This window comes from Rattus rattus, chromosome 3 (assembly GCF_011064425.1).
Source record: "Rattus rattus isolate New Zealand chromosome 3, Rrattus_CSIRO_v1, whole genome shotgun sequence".
Classification (NCBI taxonomy): Eukaryota; Metazoa; Chordata; class Mammalia; order Rodentia; family Muridae; genus Rattus; species Rattus rattus.
The window spans coordinates 121,707,221-121,723,153 of record NC_046156.1 but is presented as its reverse complement, the minus strand read 5'-3'; positions in this window follow the sequence as shown (position 1 = coordinate 121,723,153).

Here is a 15,933-nt window from a genome sequence, read left to right as displayed (position 1 = left end):
TGCCATGTTCTTCCTGGGTCACTCTTACTGGTCCAACTGGCCAGGCCTCATGGCCATGTTTTAATGATTCTCCTACCTTATGGTATCTTCTATCTCTGCCTTCTCTGTTCTTCTTCCCTTTGTGGTCCTGTCTCAGACCCCAAGCCCAGGAATCAAAGACCCACCTACTTTTCTGCCCAGCTATAAGCTGTAGGTGTCTTTATTCAACCAATACTTAAATTAAGAAGAAAGGTTACTTGGCATCCCTTAGTGCATGTGAGGATTTCCTCATCCCTGGGGTCAATCAGACCTTGGGGACCAGTGTTTAGCATTACAATACATAACAACAGACCAAATCTCAACAGTGTGACCTTGTTGGGGAAAGTGTCCCTGGAGGAGGGTTTTGAGTTTTCAAAGTACCACACCATTTCTAGTGCCACTCTCTCTGCCTCCTGCTCCCTCAGGACATGAGCTCTTGGTCACCACTCCAGTGCCATTCTTGACTGGAGAAGTAATGAAGGCAGTTTTTAAGTGACAAAAGCTAGGTGCAAGCCATTAGAAATAGGTATAAAATACATTTTCATAGATTCATGGAGCTGACTATAATGGAAAGAATGAAGGAAAGTGCCTAGAGGCAGGGAGACATTTCACCATCAGCAGTGACCATGCATTGTTTCAATCACCTGGAAATATATGTACTAACACTATACATATGTGGCAATACTGAAAAAATAGATTTTACAGCTAGTCATGTTAAAGGTTTGAAACAATAACTATAGAATAAGAAGATCTGTAGCAAAGTTAAACTTGTATTCTAAAAACAATCCCCATTTAGTGAATTTTCAATCTGTATCCCATTAAACTTGCACAATACTACATTTTGGTTAAAAATCAAATTTAGATTTTTAAAAAGAGTTACAAATGACAAATTTAAGCCCTGTGTTGTCTATTTTACAGGCATTTGAAAAAACCCATAATGGTAAATTTTTGAATTGACTGGGAAGACTCCTGCTGGCTCCAAGTAGGATGAGGAGAAACCACTCTGTGGTGTCTTAGAGACATAGGCTTTCTGGTGTGCAGGTGAGCAGCAGAGACGATCTGAGGGGCTCTTGAGGGGTGTCTTGTGGACTTCTCATGCTTACAGACTGACTATGATGAGAATCACTGAGTGCCTGGGAAGACTGCAGCCTGGATCCAGATAAACTGTCATTTAGTCGACACTCTCCAGTTCCTTTTGGTGCCCAGAGAGTTTGATCACCAAACTGAACCAATGCCAGGATGACAAGATTTATGTATGTTTATAGCTATGATATTGAGCCAGTACTAAAGGAGACACACACACTTCCTACTTATGGCTTGGCACACACCAAAAGCCACAGGACCCATTTTAAAATTCTGCAGCTATAGATATGGTATAGTTTTGCCCAGGTAGAGGAGTTGGCTCTCTGAGCAAAGACAGTCTTACTAAAAGAAGCACATGTGGTCATTTGTCTGTCTGATGTCAACACCATCTTGTCCTTTCATGCTCTGCTGAGATTGCTGGGGGACAGAGGCCTGAAATATCACAAACTTCCTTGTCAGCCCAGTTCCTCTGGTTAGGGGCTGTCAGCAGAAAGCACAGTGGGTGATTAGATAGAGTGGAAAGAGGAGAAAGTCATTTTTCTTCCTATGTTCAATGCAGTGGCACTTCTAACAGTGTCAGCTGTGGAGGAAAGCTGTGTTCAGGTTCCTGGTCTATCAGACAAAGTACTCCCAGCAGTGAGAGCAGAAGGGAGCGTTCGGTCTTCCCCATCAGTGCAGGCAGCTACTCTGTGACCAGGTCTTCAGAGAACTGAGTCTCATATGCACATGCGAATGTCAGGCTCCCTCTGGAGCAGCTGTGCTGGTTCTAGGATTGTTCACAGATGCTCACACAGCCTTGGGGAAACACCATGAGTACCATCGCCCATCACGTGTTCTTTCTTTGATCCTTCAGCATGGTGGGTAGTTGCTTCTAAGAGTCACCTCTCAGCCTTTAAAAATGTCCTTACCACTTCTGTCACTTTGTAACTGACTGTATTAGATTTCTCATCATTGAAGAACTTAACAGGGCTTAATTCGTAGACTAACAAAACAGGACAGTTTTAGCAGAGTCCAGATTTGTGAACTTAATGAAACTTGAGATTTAGGAGACTTTCCTTTAGTTTATTTCTAAAGACTAGACCAAGATCCTATCGAAGAGGGAACATATATGATTAGCATACATGGAGAAGAAAACATTACATTTTAAATTATCATGGCAACCTAGCATAAACCCAAGACAGGACAGAGACTTATTATTCTCAAAATGGATCCCAGTAAAGATATAGCCTTCTCCCCTCCTATAGGAGGTATATTTCATAAAAACCAAATGCAAACTAAACAGAACAAAATTTTTAAATAAAGGTATCACAGTGAATTTGAAAATTGTACTTTTACAGTTCTTAATGAGATAATGGATCTAGGCAGCAACTAACAGTGACCCCAGAAATCATGAGATGAATTGTTAATGGGAAGTTATAATAGATGGGTCTGAGCTGACACCACCTGAGCCCTCCAATTAATCATGATGTTGCTAAATCGAGAACACACAAATATAATACTATTTGATGGGAAGCTGCAGAAATTGAGCAATGAGATATTTCTGAACAAAGAGTTGATCGGAAAGCCTACAGATATAGCTGTTCCTTTAAAGAGACAAAAGAATATGTTAATTTGCATTAAGAGAGTAATAAATCAGAATGAGAAGAATCCCATAGTATTTTCCTCAAAATAAATAGCAGTGTGTGTGTGTGTGTGTGTGTGTGTGTGTGTGTGTGTGTGTGAAGGAGAGAGAGAGAGAGAGAGAGAGAGAGAGAGAGCAAGATAGAGAGTAAACACTGATATTACTGAAAGAAGAAAAGTTTATACAAATACAGAGCTTGCCTTGTGGTCCTTTTTCATAAAGAAAAAAAAACCTTGCTTTAAATGAAAGAGTGTGTGGCTGGCGCTGGAGCTGGAGCTCGGGCTTGGGTTTCCATGGGCACAGAAATACTGTTGATTAAAAGAATATCAAGCCCCATCATATACAAAGCACGATTTAATCCTTGGAATTTGTTTTAAGTGCTCCAGTGTCTCTTTTCTCTAAAATAAGGAAGGAAATTGTTGGGTGCACAGGGATAAAAGAACCGTATGCAACTGGTTTCAATTTTATCTGTAGCAATTGTACATGGGGCTTCTTTGTGTGAAATTTCTCTATATTTTTACACTAATCTTTTCACAAAACCCTCTTAAAACCAAGACACTTGTTTCTAAGTTTAAAACAACAGCTAACTCCTATATATACTTTGTAACATATTTGAAATCACAGCAGGTATTGAGGTATACCGATTATTAGCTTACATTTTGAATTCAAGCTGTGAAGGGCTACACTTTTCTTCCCCATAGATAATTCATAAATGGACCATCAAACATGACCACCTTAGAGCAAGATGGATCCTCAATGGATAGGATGTGGTATAGGACACAGCTGAGGCCCAGGTCTCTGGGGTCTGGGTTGTTGACTCTAGGGACACAGAGTGAGTATTGTTTGTCCTCTGTTTTAAGGCAATGAGCTACTTGAAGACAAAGTTAACATGTCTTTATTTTAATGTGCCTAGGAAAACACATTCATCTTATTAGGACAATTAAATAATGAACAAGAAGAACATTTGAGGAAAAGAATTATAAGTAAACCCTGAAGAAAAGAACAAGTGTGGGTCTGCCTCATCATTAGATGGATTTGTGTTATTGGTTGTTAATGGAAAGCCAGGGAGGGGTGTCCTCTGTAAGTCTCAAGAGCCTTTCTGTCTTGTTTTGTTCATTTTCTTCTTGTAGGAAGGAGATGGATAGCTGGACCATGGCTGTGATTTACTGCTCTGAAGCAAATTGCTGTCAGGTCTGCACACCCTTTTATAAAGATTGCATATCTGCAATGCATTAGGACACTATAGCTGCTTCAAAACTCTTTTGAATCCTGCATACTTTCTGTTGTGGTGTGTGTGTGTGTGTGTGTGTGTGTGTGTGTGTGTGTGTGTGTGTGTGTGTGTTATAGCTTATCTTACTGGGTGGCCACTGCACTGTGGCAAACTCTTAGCTCACTCCTTCACTGCAGCCACTGCATTGTTATCAGGGCTGGGATGATTTGAACTAATAGAATGATTTGTTCTGTATTTTATAATACAAAAAAAAGAGCAGAAATTTTTATTGAATTTTCATTCATGAGTTAAATTATTGTTGATGCCCCAAATGGGAGTCCCTACCAGCCCACCTAAATGAAATGCTAGACCATGTATGAGTTATAAGTACAGCCAAGGCAGCACTCCCATGCAAATTAATTGTCAGCTGCTGAATAATATGCAAAGAAAGTCAGTAGTTATTAAAAGAAATGCTAGGGGCAGGGAAGATAGTTAAGTGGGCAAGAGTACTTTCTCCACAACCATGAGGATTTGAATTCAGATCGAAACACCGTATACATGACTGGTGCAGCTCCATGGATCTGTAAGCCCAGCATTGCAGAGAGCATCAGAGTGGAGGTCACTGAGGCTTGCTGGACAGGCATCCTAGCAAAACTACAAGGGGGTGGGATGCTCCAAGTTCAGGAAGAAATTCTGTCTCAGAGGAAATAATAAAGATGACTGGGAAATGAAAAATGCCTTAAACAACAACAACAAAAAACCAACAGTACACAGAAGAGGGCTCCATTGTACTCTGCTTGGCTCTGAGCTGGGAAATGAAAAAAATGCTTTAAACAACAACAACAACAACAACAACAACAACAACAAAGACCAACAGCACACAGAAGAGGGCTCCCATTGCACTCTGCCTGGCTCTGAGCTCATGGACACACACACACCACTGAAAGGATCCCTTCCAGTTTATAGTGAAAATAAAGTAAGGACTTTTGTGTTTATTGCTAATGGTTATTACAAAATCACGAACATTCAAATTTGAAGTGTTTTATATAAACAGGATGGGGAAAATCTGGCTTGAACCTATTCTGATTGATAAGTTGTATAATCTTTGGTAAGTCACCTGACATCTCAAGCCCTTATTCTCATACCTATAAAATGAGATCTTAGGCCAATGTTAAATTGAGCAAATTTTAAAATTGCTTTCAGCACAATATATGAGTTTACATTTTTTTTTACATTATACAGCATTTAGAATGGCACACAGGCATACCAAGGATCATACTGGCATAAATTCTGAGACTTTGGGGAGCTTTTATGTGAAATGATACAGTAAGAGGAGGAGGTCCACCTTCAGTAAAAGCTAGGAAAACAAAAGGATTTACAGTGTTAAGTTTCTATATTTTAATTCTAAATATATTCTTGTTAATGAATAAAAGCACATTTTTAGAAAAATAAAATATGCTAAATATTCACTAACAAAATAAATAAATACAGATGCAACATTAAGGTCTTCTAAACATAAGACACAGAGTAGTCCAACCTTCTACATTGTTTTACCAGCATAACTGTCTGCGGATAATAAACATACTCTGAGTTGTAATCAATGCTCCTTTTCCTCCTTTCTAAGCTGGCAGCAATAAACTAAGCCAACCAAAAAATCTGTGATATATGACTATAGGTAATAAACATATAATTATCTATATTATATATAGATATATTACATAATAAATAAAAGATCATAGTGTAATACTTAATATAAATTTATATCGATAATATGATATAGATCCAAGTGTGCATGTGTGTTTGTATTTTTAATCTCCAGATACGTTTTGAGAGTCAGGAATGCAAACCCACAGATCCATTAACTGTTGCCAATATATGGTCTCAGGAAATTGCTATTAAGGTTCTCAGAGTACGAAAAGGCGGTCCTGACATGGGGCTGGATGACACCCATTTGTGCCTTACATTTTTTTCTAGTGTGTCATAATTTCACCTTCAAAGTCTTGTGGCACACCTTGCTCAACTTTCAGCTTCTGGAAAGTTGTAGGGTTAATGCAGCATGGGAATTGGTAGAAAGTGTCATTACATGTAATGACTACCACCACTTTGGCATGCGGTTTATGGAAACTTAATCTTGTTAGAAAGCCAACAAGTGATGTGCTGGTGAGATTTCAAAGAAGCAACTGCTAGCCAAGAGTCTCCTTTGATATTAATACAAAATTTAGACATTTCTAGCCATAAAAATATGCTTTTTGATGAATGGAGAGTCAAAGAAAAAGAGATATCTATTACAATTTGAAAAGCTCAGAAATTAGGCTGGAGAGAATACTAGAGGAGCATAATGCTCTTGCAGAGGGCCTGAGTTTAGCTTATTACATCCACATAGGGAGACTCACAGTCATCTGCAACTTCAGCTCTAGGGGAATCAGACATCCTCTTCTTATCTCTTTGGTCATCTGTACTCATATACACATACCGCAACACACACAGATACAGACACAGACACACACACAGACACACACACACACACACACACACACACACACACACACACACACACACACACACACACACACACACACACACACGATTATTCTGAAAAGCTTAGAAGTAGTAATGTGGAGTACTGGGAAACTAGCCTAGTGGTCACAAGGGTTGTATCTTAGGGTTCTCTAGAGTCACAGAACTTATGGGTGGTCTCTGTATAGTAAGAGAATTGGTTGATGACTTACAGTCTGTAGTCCAACTCTCCAACATTGGTCAGCAGCAGCTGTGAATGGAAGTCCAAGGATCTAGCAGTGGCTCAGTCCCACAAGGCAGGCAGGCAGGCAGGCGAAAAAGAGAGATTCTTCCTTCTTCCAATGTCCTTATATAAGTCTCCAGCAGAAGGTATGTCCCAGATTAAAGGTATGTGCCACCATGCCTGGATCTTGGACTTACTTTGTCCCAGATGACCTTGAACTCAGATATCTCCTTGCCTTAAGCTCCTGGGATTCATAGCCACTTTGCCTCAAGATCTCCATACCAAGATCCAGGTCAGAAAATTGTATCTCCCAGCCTCATGATCAGGATCAAAGGTGAGCCTTCCAGTTCTGGATTGTAGTTCACTCCAGATATAGTCAGGTTGACAACCAGGAGTGGCCACTACAGGTTGCCTCTTTTGCTGCCTTTTTGTCCATGTGAGCTTGGCAAACCTTACAATGCCTCCCTCTTGCTTCCCTGCTTTGTAAGTAGAAGACAATGTGATTGAGTTTGACTTCTCACAGGGCTGGTCAGGGGTTCCAACAGGACACTGGTGAGGAATATCACTTTGGCTGTGGGGTAGCGACTAACAAGAATAAATGATTCCTCTTCATTATTATTAGGATGAACATCTCATTGCTGACTCTTGCAGCTCTCACTACAGAAGTGTTTGAAGAAAACCAATTTCTCTTTTGCTGGAGTCTTTCTTTACACAGAATATGCACTTTGTGGACTCTGTTGCTAATCCAATAAAATTTTAAAATTTCCCTATACTTTTTAAGTATTTCTGAAGGAATGGCATGCTCATGTACTGATCTTGTCCTTACTCAAAATTCTTTGGTTGGGTTTAAATGCTGTTTTTTCTAACTCTTTATAGTAACTCTATCCCAAAGGCCCCAAGCCTGTGTCTTCCAGTTCCTCATTCCTATCTGCATGTGGAGCTTTGTGTCAAATCCTCAGACGGGCATGTACCAATATTTGACTTTTGCTGACACTGTTTCCAGAAGTTGCTTCCATGCGGCTTCTTTCTGTGTTACTGAGAACTACAGCCATACTGCCAAACTCAAGGCCATGGTGCATAGACTCTTACATGTCACCTACATAGTTGAATTTATTTAATACTAATGTTATTTTCTATTTTCTGTGAGCCAATTTCTGAGTGATGATTTACACAGAATACATAGCATTTGACAGGGAGGTCTATGTGGAATGTCTCCTAGGGCACTCAGTTCTGTTTTTGTTTGTTTGGTTTGGTTTTTCCTCTACGTTCCATACTTTTGTCTGAACCACCTAGTCTCAAAGCAGCTGCCTGTACTTTGTTTTTTTCTGTTCTTACCTGCAACATACTCAAAATAGCCGAGTACTTGACACAGCTGCTGTTTTGCCTATCAGCATTAAAAGGCAAATCCAGAAGCCATTCTATCAGATTTGATAAACTTGGTCTAAGCTCTGAATGTCATTGCTTTCTTTAAGGTAGTCATCATTCCTGGCAGCAGCTTCCTGCAAGCAGGCTTTCATATTTTTACTTTTTAGTGAGGGATTTATGATGTGGCAGATTAATAAGACGGATGTGTTTTGTAGCTTTTGTGCCTCAAATGGCATTTCTCAGTCAGCTCAGTAGGCTTCTGTTAGCATCAACACAAATAGTACATCCTTCTTAGAGTTCAGGAAGGTTTGTGGAAATAAGTATTTCCGAATCAAATCTTCTTCACAGTTTCTGCTCAGCATAAACCAATAGGACATGATGAGTGCCTTTGACATGTTGAAGAATAATTAAATTTAATTTTCAAGTAGGGAAGAGAAATGGAAAACATTTATGCAGCCCTGTGGAGCTGATGCTACACTGCTGCTTCTCTCTCGGAGGAGGAAACAGAATTCCACCAGAGTAATGGCTCCCTTGATGTTCCACAGAAAACTTTCTGCAATTAGACAATTTTTGCTGACCCAATAGCTTTTAGTTAAGCCAACAAGGGTGAAAATGGAACTTTAGGATTTTTTTCTTTTGTAAAGGCAGAAATATAATTTGACTTATCCCCTATCAAGATGTTCTTCAAGGGGCTGGAAAGATGGTTCGGTGGGTAAAGCACTTCCCTTGGAAGCATAAGAACCTCAGTTTCAGCCCAGCCTCAAAATGAAAAAGCCAGCCATTATAGCATGTTCTTGATCCTAGTTCTGGGGAGGCAGAGGCAGGAGGATTCCTGGGGTTGGCTGGTCAACCAGGTTAGCTCTCTTGGGGAGTCTTGGGTCAGAGAGGAACCTAGTGGATGCTATTGCTAAATTGATAACTTAGGGTCTAGAGTGTAGCCCAGAGGTAGACCACTTGCCTAGCTAATGTAAGACCTTAAGTTCAATCTCCACGATCATGAAAATAGACAGATGAACCACCACTTGCAACTTGTATATCATGGATTTGTGTAAAGGGGCATTTTAAAGGTGTCTTTTAAGAATAATAGAGGGAGTGGACACCTGGGGGATAGCCAGCAGAGGTGAGCTACATGCTGTCGTCCCATCTTCCCCACAGCTACATCAAATTCCTACCCAAGGAGGACTGCCTGACCCCAGGAACACATGCCCATCCCCCCAACTATGCCCTGCTGGCTGGGCCTGAAGGAATCAAAGTCAATCATGGGTACAAGATGACATCTCTGTAGTTTGCACAAGATGGCTCCCTACACAGCTCTCTGCTAGCTAGAAAAAATTCTAAAAGCTCTCTGGATAGCTCATAGGTTTTTCGACCAACGTCAACAAAAGCTGCTAGAAAAATAATTTTGGGTTTTCTGACCAAAGTCTGAGAACCTGTCAAATAAATTGCAAAATGAAAACTGCTATAATTCCTTTCTAGCTGACCTCTTGCAGATTGAAATTATATATTAATTCAATCATTTACCCTAGGTTTCTTTTTGATTATCCCACAAATCAGCATTTTATGATCTTAGCCTCTTGATTCTTAGAAAAAGGCAGCACGTTGGAGTTTTTTTTATTTGTTTGTTTTTGTTTTGTTTTCTATTTTTGTTTTGTTTTTTGTTTGTTTTGGTTTTTTGTTCTTTTTAGCCTAGCAATGAATTCAGAGATTTACCTGTTTTTGTAAGCACAGACAATAAGCTAGTTGGTGGAATTCAGCTCTGAGATCACCATTCCTACCCAGCCTGGGCTTAAACTAGCTCTGTCCCAGACTGACCTTGATCTCAGGAATCTGCCTGTCTTTGTAAGCACATAAAATAAACTTAGCTGGGTGGGATCTTGCTCTGTGATCACAACTCCAGAAATCTCTATCTCCTTTAATATCTTTCTGACAAGCTAGCTCACAGTGCAGCTGCCTCTGTTTTTTAGGTCTATGAAGCCCCTCATATAATTCGTATTGCATCCTTATATTTTACATAGTTGAAAAATTATATACTCTTGAACTCAGTTACCAGAGTTCTTTCCCACAGCCTTAAGAGCTATCCTGAAGGTCATAACATTTACTATTTTGCTGAGGACATTAGACACACTATACCTTCCAGACTTGTAGTGTTTCTAATTATCATGGATTCATTAACCTTGGCAGGGAGAATATTTCCTGAAAGAGGAACATTAAGTAAATTGTATACATTATTATTATACAAACAAGCCTCATGCCCAGAGCAATAGTCAGCACTTGTCGGGGTCACATCCTGCTGTCTCTGTTCCAGGGGTGGGAAAGTGTATCACATTGTCCATTCCAGGCCATGTAGGGCTTGCAACAGAGGAATCTCTAATGGCTGAGAAACACTTAAAGAAATCTTCAATAGCCTTAGTTATCAGGGAAATGCAAATCAGAACGACTGAGACTCCATCTTATACCCACCAGAATGGTGAAGATCAAAAACTGAAGTGATAGCTCATGCTGGCAACGATGTGGGATCAACCAGAACACTCCTCCATTGTTGGTGGGAGTGCAAACTTGTACAACCACTCTGGACGTCAATCTGGCAGTTTCTAAGAAAATCAAGAAGAATTCTACCTCAAGACTCAGCATTACCACTCCTGGGTACATACTCAAAAAATGCTCCACCATACCACAGGGACACTTGCTCAACTATGTTCATAGCACCTTTGTTTGTAATAGCCAGGAACTGGAAACAATGCAGATGCCCCTCTGTTATGGACTTGGCTTATTACTTACGTTGTGTTAATTGGGTTCCCAAATCACATGGGAATTCACATGTAAGACACTGCAGGTCCCTGCTCCTAATTGGCTAATAATTGGTAAATAAAGTTGCCAGAGGCCAATGGTTGGACAAGGAGACAGAGGCGGGACTTTAGATTTCCTGGGCAAGGGAACTTAGGGAAGAAGAGGGATTTAGAACCACCATGCTGGGGAAGCAGGAAGATCAGGTTTGAGGGATGTAGGAGAGAAAGCATGCAGCCATGAAAGAGCCTGGGAAGAGTGGCCCCATGGGACTCTTCTCTCAATTGTGTCTAGGGTAGCAAAAATGGAACATAGATTTTAATAAGTAATAATTTAGGAGTATGGATAGGGAGGCATTCACCATGTGGAAGTTCGGGAGTGGCCCAGCCCTTGAGCTGTGTAGGGCATATCCTTCATGTATGTGTCTTTTATTTGAGTATCCAGAGCATTTTGGTGGGTGGAGAGGAACATTTAATGCTGCCAGTGGAATGATGTGAGTAGTGTTTGTAATCAATACAATACAATACAATACAATACAACCAAAGAATGAATAAGTAAAATGTGGTTCCTTGACACAATGGAAAATCCTCAGTTATTAAAATCAAGAACATTACGAAATTGGCAGGCAAATGGATAGAACTAGAAAAGACCATTCTGAGTGAGGTAACCCAGACCCAGAAAGAAAGACATGGTATGTCCTCACTTATAAGTGAATAGTAGCCATAAAGTACAGGTTAACCATGCTACAATTCGCAGACCCACAGATGCTATATAACAAAGAGGGGCTAAAGGAAGATGCTGGAATCTTACTGAAAAGGGGAAATAAAATAGACATGGCAGGAGAACGGATAGATGGAAGTGTATGGCAGAGGGGGTGAAGGGGAGCAGGGAAGAGAGTGGGACTCAGTGTGGGGAATGTGGTTGTAAGAAGGCTGGGAGAGAGAAGGGGAATCAGTTGGGGGGGCATCTCCGAGACAGGCAGGAGACCTTGGATGAAGATGCTCCAGGGAGGATATTGGGGTGACCCTAGCAGAGACTCCTAGCAGCTGAGGATATGTAACCTTGAAGTGGACATCTCCTGTAGCTAAGTAGGACTTCCAGTGGAAGGAAGGGCACACCAACCCACCCACAAAACCCAAAATTAGTCCTGCTTATAAAAATGTGCAGGGATAACAATCGAGCAGAATTTGAGGGAACAGCCAACCAATGGCTGCCCCAACTTGAGACCCATCACATGGGAGAGAGCCAACTTGTAACACTATTAATGAAACCCACAGCCAAACATTAGACAGAGCTCAGGGAGTCTTGTAGAAGAGTTGAGGGAAGGATTGAGGGATCTGGAAGGGTCAAGGACACCACAAGAAGTCTTACAGAGCCAACAAACTTAGACCCATGGGAGCTCATTGAACATGAGCCACCAACCAAAGGACATGCATTGACTGGATCTAGGTCACCAACACATATATAGCAGATGTGCAGCTTGGTCTTTGCATAGGTTCCCTAACAACTGGATCAGGGGCTGTCTCTGACTTAGTCTCTGATGCCTGTGTTAGTATCTCTTTCCCCTGGCTGGTTTTAGTGAGAGAGGATGTCCTTATTCCTGTTGCAACTTGATGTGCTGGGGCGGGATTGGGGGGTTGGTATTCAGAGGGGAGAGTAGTGAAGTGAGAGGGTGGGACTGGGAGGAGAGGAGGGAAGAGGGCTTTGATCAGGATGTAAAGTTAATTAATTAATTAATTAATTAATGAAAAACCAACTTCTATCAACTAGCTACCTGAACTGGATTACTATAAACACACCTAAGTGAGTTTCTTTGCCAGAGGAATGGAGATTAGTAATATCTGACCATTAATTAGAGACGATAAATGAAGCGAGGCCTGTAGAAAGCCTTTCCAGTCTTATGATGAGATCCATCTAAGCAGTTGAGACAACTTGAGAATCAGAGAGATTTAGAGGCACTAGTCAATACCTATGCCTGTTTTTAGTTTTAGGTGGTGAGAAAGAAGAATGTCTGAAACAAGCTTTGAAGCTGCTAATGACACTGTGAGCAGGAATTCAGACAGAAAAACCCTCAGGAGACTTTCTTTGCTTTGGAGTTGTGTCTTTGTGGGTCTCTCTCATCCTTGCTCTGGAGCAATCTAGGAGCAGGAGGGGATTAAGAGTCTCTTCTACACTGTTAAAGAGGGCTGGGCCCATTCTTCATTGCAGTTGGTTCTTGAAACCTTTACTGATCAATTTCTTGCTACCAGACTGCATAGTATCAGTTGTCATTGCCTCTTAATTATCTATGCTGCTTTGTTTTTCAATGAATATCATACTGTTCAAAATTTGTATCTTTAACAGAAGTCCATGAAGTGTTTTGAATAAAAAATATGTCCCTCAGTGGCTCATGCATTTAAACATGTGGTCCCCAGATGGTAGTATTTTCTTGGAAGGTTATGGAACCTTTAGGAGGTGCAATCTTGTGGAGGAAGTATGTCCCTGGGTGTGGGCTTTGGGACTTGATTTTATATTCTTTATGCTAATGTCACTTAGGCTTTGTGAATAGCTTTATTTCCCATATACTTTCTTAAAGTTTTAATTAATTTTTTAGATTATTCACTTTACATCCCACTCATTGCCCTCTCCCAGTCACCTCCTTCTACAACCCTTCCCCCATCTCCCTTCCCTTCTCTTCTGAGTGGGTAACACCCCCACCCCCATTATTCCCTTAGCACTTCAAGTATCTGGAAGGCTAGGCACTTCCTCTCCCCTTGAGGAAGATGGAACAGATATTGAGGGAGCAGCCAGGTGAGGCAGCCCAGCTAGAAGAACAAGCAACAGTTTTTAGGATAACCACCCTTCTGGTTGTTCAGAAGCCACAAGAAGACCAAGCTGCACATCTGTTTCATATGTGTGGGGAGGCCTAGGTCCAGCCCAGGGCTCTTTGGTTGATGGTTCAGTGTCTGAGAGCCCCAAGGGTCCAGGTTAGTTTACTCTGTTAGTTTTCCTGTGGAGTTCCTATCCCCTTCAGGCCCTGCAATTCTTTCTTCTCTTCTTCCATAAGAGTCCCCTAGCTCCATCCAGTTTGGCTGTGGGTCTCTCAGTATCTGTTTGAGTCAGCTGCTTGATAGAGCCTGTCACAGGAAAGCTTCCTCCTGTCTGCAAGCATAACAGAGTATCGTTAATGTATTAGAGATTGGTGCTGGCCTATGGAATGGATCCCAATTTGGGTCGGTTTTTAGTTGGCCATTCCCTCAGTCACTGCTCCTCCCCTGTGCCTACATTAATTTTAAAGAGAATAAATTTTTGGTTGAAAGTTTTGTGAGTGGGTTAGTATTTCTGTTGCTCCACTGGGGGTTCCTGTCTGGATACAAGAGGCACCCTCTTCAGGTTTCATATCCCCAATGTAGTGAGTCACAGCTAAGGTCACCTCCATTGATTCTTGGGTGTCTCCTTATCTCAGGTCTCTGTCTTGTTCTCAAGATGCCCTCCTCCTCCTTCCCCCAGTCAGATGCAGATTTCATTTTCATTTTCATGGCCATCTAGCCATCTCTCTTGTCCTTCCCCCACACCTAATCCTGAACCCCCCTTTTACCTTCCCTCCTCTCCCTCCAAATTCCCTCCCTCCATCTGCCTCTTATGATTATTTAATTCCCAATTCTAAGTGAGATTCATGTTTCCTTCCTTGGATCTTCCTTCTTGTTTAGCTTTTTTAGGTCTGTGGAATGTAGCATATACCTGTATTTTTTTTGGCTAATATTGACATGTAAGTGAGTATCTACCATGCATGTCCTTTTGGACTGGGTTACCTCACTCAGGATAATATTCTCAAGTCCCATCCATCTGCATGAAAATTAATGATGTCTTTGTTGTTAATAGCTGAATAGTACTCCTTTGCATAGATGCACCACATTTATTTTATCCATTCCTCAGTTGAGGGACGTCTAGGTTGTTTCTAGTTTCTGGCTATTATGAATAAGAACATAGTTGAGCAAGTGTCCTTGTGGGTGTTGGAGCGTCTTTTGGGTATATGCCCATGAGTGGTATGTTGTAGGAATTTCCAACTCCAATAAGCCCATATAAAAAGCACACAATCTAGTTATTATATTTATAAGTGATGAGCCTAGATTGGGCAGATCTAACACTATAAATGGGGTATAGAGCTAAACAAAAAATTCTTAAATTGAGGAATACTGAATAGTTGAGAAGCATCTAAAGAAATGTTTAACATCTTTAGTCATCAGGGAAATGCAAATCAGAACAACCCTGAGATTCCACCTCACAGCAGTCAGACTGGCTAAGATTAAAACTCAGGTGACGGCAGATGCTGGTGATGATGTAGAGAACGAGGAACATTTTTCCATTGTTGGTGGGATTGCAGTCTGGTACAACCACTTTGGAAATCAGTCTGGCACTTCCTCAGAAAATTGGATGTAGTACTACCTGAGGTCCCAGCTATACCACTCCTGGGCAAACACCCAAAATATGCTCCAATATATAACAAGGGCACATGCTCCACTATAGCAGCCTTATTTATATTAGCCAGATGCTGGAAAGAACCCAGATGTCCTTCAACAGAGAAATGGATATAGAAAATTGGTACACTTATACAATGTGATACAACTCAGGTTTTAAAAAGAATGACATCATGAAATTTTTAGGCAAATGGATGTAACTAGAAAATATCATCCTGAGTAAGGTAAACCAGTCACAAAACAACACACATGGTATGTACTCACTGATAAGTGGATAGCTCCTGAGTTTTGATCTTATCCATTCTGATGGGTCTAAGACAGAACCTCAGAGATGTTTTCATATGCATTTCCCTGATGACTGAGAACTCTGAACATTTCTTTAAGTGCTTCTTGGCCATTTGAGATACCACTATTTAGTTCTGTACCCCACATTTTAATTAGGTTATTTGGGTTTTTGGTGTCTAAATTAGATTTTTTGTAGAGTTTGGATGTTAGCCCTCTGTCAGATGTAGGGTTGGTAAAGATCTTTTCCCAATCTGCAGGCTGCTAATTTGTCTTATTGACAGTGTCATTTGCCTTACAAAAGCTTTGCAGTTTCACGAGATCCCGTTTATCAATTGTTGGTCTTAGAGCCTGAGCCATTGGTGTTCTGTTC